The sequence below is a fragment of the Acanthochromis polyacanthus genome, chromosome 6, assembly GCF_021347895.1.
Source record: "Acanthochromis polyacanthus isolate Apoly-LR-REF ecotype Palm Island chromosome 6, KAUST_Apoly_ChrSc, whole genome shotgun sequence".
Lineage (NCBI taxonomy): Eukaryota > Metazoa > Chordata > Actinopteri > Pomacentridae > Acanthochromis > Acanthochromis polyacanthus.
In genome coordinates this window covers 41,941,485-41,954,858 of record NC_067118.1, presented here as the reverse complement: position 1 = coordinate 41,954,858, position 13,374 = coordinate 41,941,485, and the positions used below count along the sequence as shown (strand labels likewise).

At 40.4% G+C, this 13,374-nt stretch overlaps 1 protein-coding gene across 3 annotated transcripts in view; it reads left to right on the top strand.

Annotated features, from left to right (window-relative positions):
- The first annotated feature begins 4,480 nt into the window (after positions 1–4,480).
- LOC110954341 (probable G-protein coupled receptor 153) overlaps positions 4,481–13,374 on the top strand; it is a 45,423-nt gene continuing 36,529 nt past the window's right edge. For 2 of the 3 annotated variants that reach the window (XM_051949262.1, XM_022198807.2), the window contains exon 1: positions 4,481–4,982. The gene's annotated coding sequence lies outside the window, so the exon portion shown is untranslated. The remainder of the gene's footprint in view (positions 4,983–13,374) is intronic. The other variant, XM_022198806.2, reaches the window with a different exon arrangement.

Here is a 13,374-nt window from a genome sequence, read left to right as displayed (position 1 = left end):
AACGAGCGGAGCCAATTGGTAGATTAAACTCTTACCAAAACCCGTTGGTAAAAAAGCACAAACATCTTTACCATCCAGAAATGCGCAAAGCGCCTCTCGTTCTTCCTTCAAAGAAGCGATACGAGATTCAGCTAAAACTGACTTAATAGCAGCATCTACACGATCGTTGTCCTCCGTTGCCGTGTTTGTTTTGATCTACTGGCGCTTGGTGTCGTCTTCACACCCGGATATCCCGCCCCACACACGAATACTGCTGCGTGATTGGCCCGAACCAACTTGGTGCTGTACGAAAAGTGAAGGCGGGAGCGGAGCAAGATGGTTTCTTGAGAGATTTGTGAACTCACAAATATCGCGAGAAATCAACTTGCTGGCAAAGTTAAGAGATTCCTACAGAGGGGACAAAACACAAACTACAGCAAGGAGACGACACAAAGTTAGTTATGTGTGATGGTGGTTTATAAATGTATGGAGGGAGTAAGAGACGAGAGCATAGAGGAAGCCTGTTGGTAACCTGTAGTAGCATAACTATGGGATAGTTCAGGGTCACCTGAGTCAGCATTACCTACAAGTGTTATTTTTTTTTTTAAAAAGAATGATTTTAGCCTAATCTTACAACGTGTGGGGATGTCTGCCACACTAATAACCACCTAAAATGTGGTTTAGAACACGGCAAGTTAAGTTTATTTGTATAGAACCTTTCATGTCCAAGACAATTTAAAGTGCCTTACATAAAACATTACGAGGATTACAGTGAAGTGCAGATAAAACATTAAAAAGTACATAAGACACTGCATAAATCACAATAAAATCATGTACTGTAACTAAATTGAATTAAGGTGATTTAAAGCAAGCAACAGTCCAGATAAGTTAAAAGATACCGTGCAGATTTTGTGCATGAGTGAGAAAAGAAGTGTTTTAACCTGGATTAAAAGTGTCTACATTTGGTGAAAGTTTAATCTCCACTGGCAGTTTGTTCCACTTGTTTGCAGCAGAACATCTAAATGCTGCTTCTCCATGTTTAGTCCGGACTCTAGCCTGGACTAGACCCGAGTCCTGGATCTAAGAGCCCTGCTAGGTTTGTATTCTCTGAACATTTCACCGATGTATTCTGGGATTTGTAAACGATCACTAGAGTTTTAAAATCTATTCTGTGACTGACTGGAAGCCGGTGTAGAGAACAGACCTTAATTAAGACATTAGCCAACTATTAAGTTAGTGATTAAAATGTTAACGTTAAGACTACCAAATTATGATAATGCTGCATTCTTGGTAACTTCACGATTTGGCAATAAGCCTCCTTAATGCTAAATAAAACGTTAACATTTGAATTATTGAATGATCAAATTTGACTCCTTGAAGCAAAAAGGCCAGTGTCATGGTTTGCGGTTTTCGTTAGTTTGCTTCCTATTTCATTTTGAAATTCTCCTTCATTGTGTGTTTTCCCTCCTGTCTTCTGTCTCTTATTCAGCTCCTCTGTGTTTATACGGTGCTGTTTCTCTTCCAGGCACCGTGCACTCCTTTCCATTAATCTGAAGGTCAATGAATGTATCAACCTCATTTCTTAATGAGCACTCTGATCACTTTTCTGTTAAAGTCACGTCTGCAATCCTGCTAGATCGGATTATTTGTATTATTTCCATGTCACGCAGATCTTAACTGCTTCAAGTCCCATAAATGCATAGATGAGAGCTGCACACATTTGCACACATGGAACAAGAGCACTGATTATTTCTCATGAATCATCCCTGACATGGAGACAGGATCAATCCGGACAACGATCGTATGACGAGCCACGCTGCTTTTCTTCACATCAGACAGGTAAGCTGTCAGTCACAATTTATTTTCTTTCTTCAAGCTGTTTTTAGGAATTTTAGATGAGTCATTAAAAAGCTGAAATAATTAATGATGCCCAACATGGAGATGAGATGAAACAGGTTCTAACTTTTTGCTGCTGGTAGCTTAACATCATTCATGAATGGAGAAAATCGTAAATAAACTACAGTTTGAAAGGCGGCTATTAGTTTAGAGTCAGTCTTTTGTTTGTTAATCACATAATTGTCTAATCTGAGAGACCAGCAGGAGGAGCTTTAAAAGTGACCAACAGCATGTCTGAAAGACCAGAATGAGTTGATAAAACCAGCAATGTTTCATATCTTTTGTCTGAAAGTAGCGTTTGTCGCCATTTCTTCTGTTTACCTTCTGTTTCTGTTTGCTTTCCATGTTCCTCCGGTTTGTGCATTCAGTTTTCTAGGAACCTTTCCGTTTTTACCTCGGGTATTCCCCATGCCTCTGTTGCCCTTTTGAATTTCTGGTTGCCTTTTCTGCTCCCTGTGGGTCTTTTTGAACCTTTGGCAGTTATTTTTTTTGTACTATTTTTGTTTCTTTTTGTTTGTTTTGAAGCCTGCCTTTGTAGCTGCATTCGGGTAATCTCCTGATACCTCCACATGGATGTTTGGCATCCATGTTTTCCTCTGAGGAAGTCCAGCTTTCTCTCCAGTGCACCTCTCCCTGTGGTTTTGGAACAGCTTTTTTAAAAAACTTGGCCTTACATAATGTTATATTTGGTCATACAGGCTAAATTAATTTGACGGGATGTTTTTTTTGTTGCAGTCCCATGTGACTCGGACAATTAGAACGCAATCCTGGAGGCCTCAGTGGAGCTTTAGGTGTTGAGAGTATTGACTGGATGGGAAATTTCCGATACTGCCTCAGTATGTCTTGTTTTAAAGGCGCTGAACAGTCGGGCGGTGTAGTGTGCGGGGCAGATCCCAGGTGTGTGTGCATCTGTTTTAATGAAAGGGGAAGCAAAGGAGGCGGCGTGCTGCTCATCAGAGCATCCAGCAAATAAATGGAAATGAAAGTAATCCTTAGGATAGCTGCAAAAAAACTCCAAAACAACCCAAAGCAAAAGGGACAACTCTGTGCCTCTGCTCCCATGTAGGGCCTATTAGTTTTCTCACTGGGTACAATCTCAGCCCTGCGGGTGGAGAGCCGCTCTTACAGAATCATCCAGGGAAGGAGTCTTACATAACAAAGTCGTATAATGTCAATGAAAAGACCCGTTTAAAGGAGCATGAATAACAGGAGGAAATAACGTGCATCTGTGATATTAACAGGAGCTCATCTTTACAGTGTTAGCGAGATAAGATGAGATAAGATAAGCTTTATTGATCCCACAGTGGGAAAATTCACCGTGACAGCAGCTCCAAAAGAAAAAATACAAAGACAGTAAATAAGAAAAAACACACAGTGCAAAATTGCAGAGAAACACTACAAAAAAGGACTAGATACACCCCCTGTCAAAAGTTTTAGGACACTTTCTCATTCAAATAAATGAGAAAGTGTCCTAAAACTTTTGACAGGGGGTGTACACTGTAAAAAAAAAAAAAAGTTGTTCTTACAGTAAAATCCTGGCAGCTGTGGTCGCCAGAATGCTGCCGTAAAATTACAGTAAAACAGAAACGAAAATGTACTGATATTGTTGACTTTAGGGTTAAAAATGTGCTTCATTCCATATTTTACTGTAAAAAAAAAAAGGTTTAACCTTTAAAGATTTGAAAATTTACATAAATATCACAGCATTTTTCCATTAATAGCACAACAGTTACTGTATTTAATGTTTAATATGCGTATTTTTTTGAGCAAAAATTGCTGTTAAAGCTGTCATAAATATTAAGGCATAGGTCCATTATTAACACAAAAGTACATCAATGAACAAACTGTATTTTTTGCATGTAATAAATGCAGAAATTGCCATGTTAATTGTTATAAATTTTGTAGCATTTTTCCATTATCGGTACACCAATGAGAATTACTGTATTCTTTTTGAGAATCAAATGCAAAAATTAAAGTATTGTTAAACATATGACAGCATTTTTCCTTTAAAAACTGTGCAGGAGTCGAGAAATGTATTTTTTTCAAGAGAAAAGGAATCTAAAAAACACACATTTCTCTTGATTAACCTATTTACAGTGATTCAGTGTTAAATAAACGGCATCAAACTGTTTTAGAGTTTACAGATTTGTACCATCATGGTTTGACAGTGTTTCACCGTAAAATGTACAGTTTTTTTTACAGTGTACAAGAGGATGAGGTTGTATCAGTCATTGCACATAAGTAGGTGGAATGTATGTAAGAGGAAAAAGTGCAGCAGTAAACAGGTGGACCAGCTTATAATGTAAAATCTGACAGATGTTGGAATAAAGGACCTAAAATCTAAAATAATATATATAATATATGTAATATAATGAAAACTGTTAGATTTAGTGCTCATATAGTTTAGTGCAGAGGGCTTTTCTTCAGATTTTTCTTGAAATAAAGCAAATAAGGTGCATTTTTCATTCAAATTAGACCTTTAACAAAAACATGCAAGCGGCCGTTTTTTTCAAATTCACAGTAAATGTGCAACACGCAGCTTGCTCCCCCCCCCCCTCTCTCTCTCTCTTTCTTTCTGTCAAAATACCGACCTCTTTTCCATGAATTATTTCTTATTGCGGTTCACTCCCACGGCCACGGAGCGTCTGAGCCGCGGACGAGCGTGATTTGGTCGGGAGCGCGCCGCAGTCATGCCTCGTCCGTCGCTCGCCTCGTCAGTGTCGGAAAACAGGGGAAGAATTTCGCCTTTTTCCTGAATTCCCTGGGCGTTTTATCGCGACTCGCCGCCTCCTGGAAGAGAAAGTGACATTTTTTTTGTAAGTGAAACGGATCGATAATTTTTCATTTCTTCCCTCCCTCCTCCAGTCAGGGAGACAAAAGAGGGCAAAGAGAGGCAGCAGGAGTCCAGCTGTTCGGGGTTCAGCCTTCATTTCGCGGGTCCTTTCCTTTAACTTGATGCTGTCCACGCTACTAATGAGCTCCAGCTTTTTGGGGGGATGTAACCAAACAAACAAAAGAAAAAAAGGCCACTTTGACGGACTGTGAGTGTTTCCATCCCTCAGCCGGAGCAATGAGCCGCTAGGAGCCTGAAAAGCAGCGAGAGAAAGGTAAGAGCTGACAGCTGATGGAGGTAATGTCACTCATCTGCCTTCATAATGCATGTAAACAAACAAACAAAGAAAGAAAAATCAAGGCTTCGTCCAAACAGGTGGTGTCCTGCTGCACGGACAGCCCGGATTAAAAAAAAAGAAGTGTGTAAATGAATATTTGAGTCCAAACGTGACATTGCTGTGGAGCTCCAGTGCAGAGGTGTCCAGTATTATTATCACATGTGGCCTAATTAACTAACTTAACCCTTTGATGCACAATATGGGTCATAATATTTCCGTTTTCCACAGAATATGGGTCACTTTTGAAGCATTTTGTGCATCAAAGGGTTAATTAACTATGTGAGATTAGCATTGAATCTGTGTGCTGCTTAAACACTGTGAAAGAAGATGCAATAAGACAAGATGATGATCCAATTCAGCATAAAAACACAAATAATCCTGATGATGCTGTCATCACAAATCATCAAACTTATGCAAGCAATTTCTTGGAAATGTGCACATCCTTTCATTTGATCGGTCATGCTTTTCTCGTGCTTTTGCAGCTTTTTCGTGAAGATTCAGCCCGTGTGTGCTCTAATCTGTCATTTAAAACATGCATGTGGTTCTGGTTTACTCTTTTTCAACCTAAAATTAAGCAATGAAGCCAGCTTGTAAGTTTGGTTTTTGGACAGAAAAGTGTCGCTTCATAATAATTGCTGCTGATTGGACATTTGCAACTCCCACGTGAGGCCAAATTATTTACACATTTTACCTTTTAAACACCTTCATCCTGCTAAATCGGTGTGTTCCAGCACATTGTTGAACTATTAAAGAGGTAATAAAACACTGTGTTTTAAACCTGCATCGTAATTTATCCTGCATGTTCTGTGCATCTGATGGAGAATGAGCTTTCAGTTGAGCTTCACTTCCATCTTCCCCTCCACAAATGCTGTTTTAATACCTTCCCATCAGAGAAGCGTGAGTAGAAATAATGCAGAGAGAGGATTCCATGCAGTCACAGGTCAGGAAGTGGCCGTGATCACTTTCACCGCTCTGGGAAACTTCTGCAGCCTTAATGTGACAGTTGCTGCTACACCACAGAGCTCCACAAACGGGCCGCAGAGTTTCGGAGGGCATGTGTGACATTTTGTTTGTCACACGTTGGGCTCTGTCATTCTGTGACCGCGTTAGCCTGTGTTCACACTATTCCGGTTTTAACTCACCCACAGCACGTCTGCTGCCTCTCTCTGCACAGCATTATGTGGTAATGTGGAATAAATGGCAGTTAAAGAGACGATGCTTCAAACTCTGGATGCTCTACTTCACTAGTTTGAAATGAGTAACGTGACGCGTGGTTATGCTCTACGATAAGATTCGCCAAAACTACACGGCAGTCTCCAAGGCAAACTCTTTATTTCATGTGCCATATGGCGCCCAGTGATCCAGCTCCAGTCATAGCTGGAGGTAGCTTAACATAAACAGGAAGAAAGCCTCAAGGGTTGCATTTGTGATGGAAAATTCAGCTCCTTACTCCGCCACAAGCTGGTCACTCAGCTACAGCAAGCAGGAGCATCGAACAGCATGTTTTATTTTGGAATGTGAGCTTTTTTATTAGTAAGTTTGTGGTTCGCTGTCCTCATGATGCTGTTTGGGTAACGCTGGGGATTCATTGCTTCTTTGTGTGACTGGAAAATCAAGTGCAGGGAGGGGATTTGGTGGTCGATGCTTGCAGTTTTCTACTAACTGCATAAGAAAACGATGTGGGCCCAGCAACATGAGACATGTTCATCTCTGTGTGCATGTGAAGTAGCCTGAACTTGACCAGTAAATCCCAATCAGTTTGAACGTTTCTCTGACTAGCTGCAGTATGGATGTTGTTTCTAGAAGCAAATGCACATTAAAAATGTCTTGATCTTTATTGTGGTGAGAAGAGCACAACAGATTGAGCTCAACTGCACGGCAAAAGCAAGTGTTTTTAGTGGTTGTGGCTCAAAGAAACTTGTCAAACTATCTGGATATATAGGCAGGAAACACAGACTGTATATATAGTGGACGTAGCATCTGGCTCCAGAATTGAAGCCAACCCGGAAGTGTCAAAAACTTGCAATATCCCACCGTCCGCTAGGGTTGGCTCCAAAAAGCTTTTGCTCCATAGACCCCAATTCATCACCGGAAAAAATAAAATTTGATAGACTGATGTTCTACAGCTCAGGATTTTTTTCCCGTTAGTTTTCATGGTCAAAATGAGAGATCAGGTGGCCGATCTTAAAATAAATCAATACTGAATTTTAAATAAATCGTTAAAGTTGGCGGAGCCAGGGGGCGTGGCTATACTTGATAGACAGCAACAGAAGCCTCTGCGGTAAAATGTGGGCGGGATAAGAGAGTCCTCAGCCAATCCTGCCCCTAGTTGCTCTCCGGTCCAGCCTGTTTGATGACGCTTTTTACGTCACTTGCTCCAAAAAATCCAAAATGGCGACCAGGAAGTAGCAAAATCCGGGCTTCATTTTCTCGGCGTTGAAACCAACAGGTGACATCACGGTTAGTTTACGCCTGGCAGGAAATGTGGAGAAAGAAATCAAGTCAATGACAGGGAGTCATCAAACAGGGGAGTCAGGTTCTGCTTATGTTGTAACCACTTGACTGTGTTTTTACTGGCACCATTCGATGGGTATTTAATAAGCTAACGCTGTTTGAAATGCTTTGATTCACTCAGGGTGTCATGCACTTACACTTTGTATTGGCGTTTGCACCTTTACACGACTTCTGAAGCTCTGACATCATCCTCTAATCACACCTAATGATGTATTGAGGAGGTAAAAGTACAGAATTAGAGTCTCATGTTCACTGTATTGGTGCATTGATCAGGGAGGGCTGCCCAGCATTCAGACATATTCTGTTTTGAGTCGACAGCAGGAAGGTATTGATTGGATTCTATGGAGAAATAGCCTGAGCTTACCTCTTCTGACAGGAAACCCAAAGGTCAAGGTCGTGGAGCACCTCTAGACCTTTCTTTTTTCTGAGCCGGTAGAGTTTCACCGGCTTGGTTTAGAGGCTGCAGCTAGAGAACGGCCTGCCAACTCACTGCCACCCCGCTGTGCATTAGTGAAACGCTGTGATTAAACGGAAGGGGCATGCGCTCACAACATGTTATTGTTGTTGCGGTCCTTGAATTTGTGCGCTTGCATATTTGCTGCCTGTTGTCATCTGCTGTAAGTGGATACTTTACAGTGACAGCACCTAGAGAGAGTTACTCACTACGGCTTTACGAAACCGTGTCATCTCTTATAAACAAACCAGATCCCACTCAAGTTAATGGTGCTTCCAAACCAATGGTTCATTCAAACTTGAACGACGTAGCAGCTAATTAACGCTGAACTTTGTTACCCCGGAGCGGCTGAAACAAAACGGTGACATAAATATGAATATCTGCTGAAATGGATTTGAGTAGCTTTCATTTTTCTAATGTTTTTACCAAAGTTTGAAAGACTACCCAGGCTATTTTTAAGGATTCAACAGTCCTTAAAAATGGTTGTAGTGATTTAATAGTTCCACTGCAGAAAAGCACGCCAGCTAGCAAACTGACAAGTTTAAAGTTGTTAATTAAGGTGGTAGTCTACCCTAATTTATTAAACAACTTATTTAGTATTTAGTAGACAGATTTTTACTTCATCTAATATTTCTGCTCAAATAGAAAAAAAAGGACTCTTTTCATGGTTATCATTCAAGTATACAAAAATAGGAAAATCTGTCTACTTAAAACATACATAATAACATAAGGAGTCAGCACACCAAATTTGGTGCTGATAGCTGTTTTCCTTCTGAAGATATTTGTTCCACAAGATTTTTTGTGTCTCACCAAATCTGTTGCTATGGAAACTATAAAATGTGGCAGACTTTAGCTAAATGTAAAATGCTTCTACTAAATCTATCTTTCTTTGTGCCAAGTTTTGTGTTGATTGGTTGCATTGTTTGGAAATTATAACAAAATAAGTTGTTTAATAAATTAGGGTAGACTACCACCTTAAATACACATCATGTTATTTTAGAAACCATCAGTTTCATGAACTGCATTAAATATAATTGGGCAATTCCATTTCTAATCATCAGTAGCCTTTTACAGCTCTCATTTTTAACATAAACTATAGAAATTCAAAATAGTGTCACTAGTTGACATCTGCATTATTGCGTTTTTTAGTTCATCTCTTTGGGATAATTTCAATTTGTTTCATATTTCAACTCCCCTTATATTATTGTTTTACCTACTTGTACAATATTGCAGATTCAACATTAATGACGTGAGGAGAAATAATCGTGGACATTTCAGGCTTTTATTTTTAATAGATCCTGAAATGTTGCTGTACAAACTTTGTGCCAAAAATGTTATGAAAGTGGGTCAACTGGCTTTTTTTAAGTACTTGATGTATCGATCTGAAAATTCACAGGTATTATAAATATTGATATTTGCTGTAGTTTCTGCTTTAAAAATTTCAGGTAAAGCAGAGTTGGTCAAGCGGAAATTGTGACAACATAGTTCACTAAATTCCCAAGTTTTTTGTCGAAATTATATTACATTTATGCCAAGCAGTCTCACTGTACATCATAAAGCTGCTTGAGGTTTGTCAGTGATGACCATAAATGATGATGATTCTTAATACAGAGTACTCTAGAGTATTCAACGGAGTGATACTGGACACGGTTTAGCTCTCTAAATTACGATGTGATTGCTCTTCAGCAGATACTCGGCAGAATCCTGGGAAAAATGTGGAAATGATTCTGTAATTACCATTTTCTGTTCCATGTGTCTGATATAAGAAGTGAAACCAGTGCTGCTAACTGGGTATGGTGGTGTCAGCTGGACAGTTAAGCGTAATTTAAAATCATTGCTACACAAATAAAATTTCTGCATTTATAAAAAACACATTCACAAGAAAAATCTGCTGCTTCTGCAATCTTACGTTTGTTTGTTTTTTCTGCAGAATGGTTTCTGCAAGACTGATGCAGTTGCTATGCGACGTACACAATAAGACTGAGTCTGGTGAAGCAGAGTGGCTAATGTGATAGCGGTTTACCAATAGCTTATCTCATAAAGGCACGATAAGACATGTCAGTTATTAGTGACACAATAAGCCCTCTGGCTGTCACGCAAATGAAAACAGCTGTGACTCGTGGTCTGAGGGATTTTTGTGTGGTTGGAAGTTGAGCAGGTCACAGTTATCTGCTGTATAAAGTTCCTAAAACTCTGCTTTGCTTTGCTCCTTTGGGTTTCAGGAGAAAAGTGTGGAAACACTGAGATGGGACTGAGAGAGGGCTTTAATGTGTGAGCAAGGCACTCTGCATGAAGAAAGAAAGGTAGATGGTTAAATAATGAGGTCATGGAGGGGTGGTGATGACTCTCAGCCAGTCAGCGATGAGAAGGACAAGCTGCCAGTAGAGAGGAACAGAATTTCATTCCTGATGTCATTCTATCGTCTGTATTTGTGATGATGTAACCCCAGCTATTAAAATGCCCCGCTGGATGAAAAGACGTGACTGGGCTGTCAGTTGGAGTCTTCATTTCTCCCAGGAAAACAGATTTCTTAAAAAAGTTCACCAGTAAGTGGAGACTGATTGCAAATATTAGCTTTTTGCTTGTTAATCACCCATACCGTGGTGTCGTGGTCTTTCTGGACTACACTGGGTTAAAGTCGGCCCTGCTGATGATTAGTCACGCAAAAAGGATTCTCTCCAGGACTCTCATTGATAACTAGATAATGAGCCCTCAGTGGAGATGAGTAAGATTGATAGTGTTGTGCTCTCTGGAGGCCAGTCTAATCCCTCAAGAGGTGAAGGAGAGCTCTTCACCTGCACTGTGTGGGTAATGACGTAAACCATTGAAACTGGCTGAAAATATGATAAAAATATGATGCTTTGCATTTACTTTCATGCACATTATTTCCATACAGTCAGTTGATTAACTATACTACTGTGGTTCTCCATATTTCTATCCCTTTTTGAGGATGAAATATTCCCCAACTGGATTGATGGGAATGCCAGAAGTTTTCTTGTTGCCGTGTGACTCCGTCCTCACCTTTCACTGATGTCCAGAATTCAGCCTCTGGCTCCACCACCAACTTCTCTTTCAATCTGACTCCTGCAATTCAATTGGCATTCCTGTCAACTTTGTCACTTCTAATAACCAGCCTACATATGAATCCCACTGAGATGAAGCCTGACAACCTGCAAGCTGTCTTTTGACACATTGTTCTGGCTCTGAAAATCATCCAATAATGGGAAAATATCAAACTTTTCATTGTCCGGATGAGTGAACTGCAGCCGATTTCTGATCCAGACAGAGTGCAGAGCGCTGATTTTTATAGCTTGAAGCCCTGCATTCAAATCCTTAAATTGGCTGAAAATGTCAGGGAGACTATTAGGGCAAGCCACTTTTTAACAGAAAATTGTGCAGCGAGCAGTAAATTTCTCAAAGGAAAGAACCTCTGCTCCTCCTGGAGCTGCAAAAGAGGAGTTTGAACTCTGTAAAGCCGTTGGACTTTGCTTTGGGCAGATGGTGGTCATGGATCTCTGACTGATGCCATACTCCTGCTACTTTTCATCGCATTTCCTCTTTGGCTGCATTTCCTTTTCATTCTTTCTCTGCTGATCATTTTTAGGTTCACATTTTGGATTTCATGCTTCCACTGATTAGAAATCACTCCTTATCTCTGTAATCAGGCTACAGCAAGGCGTGGGTGTGTCTTTATCAGGCCTGTGTGCCGTTATGCAACCATTTGATGCGCTTGGAAATATGGCAAAATATACAATATTTTTTTTGTGCTTTATTTCATATTAACTTAATTTATCACTTTTAGTGGGACCTTTCACTACTTCAGAAAATTCAGAATGTTCGTTTCGTGTACCATATCGCTAACACCTGAAATGACTCAGAATTAGGGCTGGGCGATAAATCGAATTAATTTGATTAATTCGTCTTTTTAAAACCTGACGATTTGAAAATTTGCCAAATCGTAAAATCGCTTAAATATATAACAATCCAGATTCTTCTTCTGCCTTTCCAGACTTGTGCACTGGCGTTTGCTTCCACCTCTCATCTCCTTCCGCCTAAACACAGAACAGCAGACGAAGAGTTGGTCATGAGAAAAGGGCCTCATGTTCCATCGATTATATGGAAGTGGTTCGGCTTTGACAAGACTGACACAGAGCAAACTACAGTCATGTGCAAGGTTTGCAAAAGTACTGTGAAAACGAAGAGTAGCAGCACAACTAACCTCTTTCAGCACCTCCAGCAGAGGCATCCTAAAGAATGGGAAGAGTGCTGCAGCTACAGGAGTGCGGCATGGCTAGCACTAGCCATAGCAAACAGACCGCAAAGAAACAACAAAAATCCATTAAAATCGTAATCGTCCAAGATGACTAAAAAAATAGAGATTTTATTTTTTGGCCATATCGCCCAGCCCTACAGAATTGTATCATCTTACAATATTTCCATCATAAAAGGCTGCATTGAAAGTACATCAGATTCCAGTAAGTCTGCCTCTGTTTAATGACGGATTATATGCTCCTGGTTGTGGGCGTCGGCAGGTTTGCACAAATATGCTTAGATATGTTCCTCGACTCTTCACAGATGATTCTCTTCAGCTACTTTGTGCTGGAGAGGTTTCGTTGCTCCGGTTTAAAACACTCCAAAGGTGTTCCACTGGATTCAGTTTAGGAGGCAGATTCAGCCAGGTCACAGTGTTCTTTTTCTTCCCTTTTAAAAACTTACATAACTAGTTGCTGTGTGTTTGGGATCATTGTCACGTTGGAAACTTACTTTCCTGCCAAACTTCTTGAGACTTGGAGCCTGGCTTGGTTATGCAAACTTGGATTCTCAGTGCCATTTATAAATGTCCTCTTCTCTACACTTTTTGCACTCACGCGGCTTCATATCAGCTCTTCAAAGTTTCGCTGTTGGTACTTTGCAGCCACTGTGGTAGTCGTGGTCAAGTCGGCGCCAAACATGATGGACTCCATGTGATCCAAACGCACCGAGTTTAGTCGAATCTGACCAAAGAATCGGCTCCAAATATTCATTAGGCTTCTTTTCATGTTCTTTGGCAAAGGTTGACCTTGTAGTTTAGTGAGCAGTGCTGCTTTATTCCTGACTTAATGTCCTTCACACTGTCTGAGCTGTCCCTGGAACACGTTTCACCAGATAATCCTGGTGCCAAGTCGGAAGCGTTACCATCTGTTTTTCAGCACAAGGTTGTATGAGTTGTAGTAAAAGGCCACCACACCTTCTGTTATCGTGAGCATCTCGTACTCTTTCCCATCTTTATCAGGGCTCACAGTCTGGTTCTTTTTTGTTCCGGTCATTCCTGACCAGTAGGGTCAAGTTTAATTCTTCACAATCCAGGCCAAAAGTGAGAAA